Source organism: Podarcis vaucheri (assembly GCF_965113315.1).
Source record: "Podarcis vaucheri genome assembly, chromosome: 1".
Taxonomy (NCBI): Eukaryota; Metazoa; Chordata; class Lepidosauria; order Squamata; family Lacertidae; genus Podarcis; species Podarcis vaucheri.
In genome coordinates this window covers 15,260,624-15,262,601 of record NC_138759.1, presented here as the reverse complement: position 1 = coordinate 15,262,601, position 1,978 = coordinate 15,260,624, and the positions used below count along the sequence as shown (strand labels likewise).

At 44.1% G+C, this 1,978-nt stretch overlaps 1 pseudogene across 1 annotated transcript; it reads left to right on the top strand.

Moving 5' to 3' along the window:
- The first annotated feature begins 847 nt into the window (after positions 1-847).
- Positions 848-1,322, top strand: LOC309527710 (small ribosomal subunit protein eS24 pseudogene; annotated as a pseudogene). Its single transcript has one exon. The product of its transcript is annotated as a small ribosomal subunit protein eS24 pseudogene (transcript).
- Positions 1,323-1,978: the final 656 nt, after the last annotated feature.

Sequence of the window (1,978 nt, the reverse complement as noted above, 5' to 3'; positions counted from 1 at the left end):
GAACGGCCAGCCCCCTGAAAACTGATTTAGTCACCTCTTGTACTTTTCAGCAAGCATGGCCAAGCACTTTCAATCACATTTTCATTAGCCAAAGGACTAGAAACTGGCTTTAAAAAAAGAGAGTAATAGCTGAGATTTAGGAAACCAAATCCCATTGCATCCTGTGTTTCTTCGGTGCATCGGTTTAGATTATGATGGCAGAATCCAACCTTGCTTCTTCTGTTTTTTTGGTCATCACTGAGAATTTGCCCTACGACGGGCAGAGCGGGGTGCTGTGTTAAAAACCTCTTACACTCCCTTCTCAAGCATGAATGAAAGAAATCAGTCAAGCCCTGATTATAAGCATTTGTTTCTCTTTTTATTTTGTAAAGCCAGCTCCACATGCAAAGATTCGGTTCAAGGAGCATTCGAATCACAGCTGTCAGCTCAGAAACAAGAGTCTGGGGTGGGTTTCTTTCTGTGGGGGGTGGGGGGAGCAGGACACTGGCATTGTGTGAGGGTTGCTATGGCAATTCCAACAGAGGGGTTGCTTAATGGCCTGTATTCCCAGGAAATGTCTCAGAGAGAGGAACTGGAGCTATCACTTAGCAAAAAAACAACAACAACCAAAAACCACTCCACCCCCTCATATTTTCATGAATGGCATCTCTGTGGAGAATTTTTCTAAGCTGCTTCCCTTTAGAAAGAAGTGGGGGAACCAAGGGGTTTGAAGAGCACCTAGTACTCTTATCATACAAGGAAGTGGCGATATGGCCCATCCAAATAAGCGAAATGGGCTTCCAGGTGGCTCAAAGATAATAATAATAAAAATTGACTAGGGGACATGTTAGCTGGGTAGCATAGGTTTATAAAATACTTCCTTTTGCAGGAGACGCCGCCAAGATGAACAACACGGTCACCATCCGAACAAGGAATTTCATGACCAACAGGCTGCTTCAGCGTAAGCAGATGTTGATAGATGTTCTTCATCCCAGAAAGACCACTGTTCCCAAAACTGAAATTCCTGAGAAGTTGGCCAAAATGTACAAGACAACCCCAGGTGTCATTTTCGTCTTTGGCTTCAGGACTCATTTTGGAGGTGGGAAGACAACAGGCTTTGGCATGATCGACGATTCCCTTGACTATGCAAAGAAAAATGAACCAAAGCACAGACTAGCCAGGCATGGTTTGTATGAAAAGAAAAAGACTTCAAGGAGACAGCGTAAAGAACGTAAGAACGGAATGAAGAAAGTCAGAGGAACAGCTAAAGCAAACGTTGGGGCTGGCAAGAAGTGAGCCAGCAGTGGATTTTAACAGAAATTAAATTATCCTTGCAGAAAATATATGGAGATTGTACTGTTGTGTTGCATTCCAGTCAAATAAATTCTGTGAAAACTAAAATAAAAAATAAAAAAATACTTGTCATGTTAAATAGAGAGGTAGAGATAGATATGTAGATTTGAAAGACAAGTGCAATTTTTTTTGCCGTGCTTGGACTTTCTTGAAGCCACACTTTCGTGTTCCAAGTGTGAGATCCTGAGATGTGGCCATTTTTCACAAACCATGCAATATGCACCATCAAGTGCCATGGGTGCCATTCAACTAAATACTTAGAATCATAGAGTTGGAAGGGACCCTGGGGGTCATCTGATAGTTCAACTCCCCTGCAATGCAGGGATTTGCAGCTGTCCCTTACGAGGATCAAACCTGTAACCTTGGCATCATCAGCAGCATGCTCCAACCAATGGAGCTATCCCACAGCTACTTGTGCTAGCAGAACAGAACCCCCCCTCCTCCTGTCTGTGGGTCCCCTGTGGTATCCCATCTCCTCCAGACCAGAAGGTTGCAGTGGAGAAACCCCAGAACAGGTTTGGGGGCATGCCAGAGAATCAGAGGGGGAGACCATCCCACTGCACATTAAGAATTCCTTGCACTGACTGATGGAACATTCGCCTTAGTGCTAACTAACCCGATGTTATTTTACCCACCCAGAAGTGAG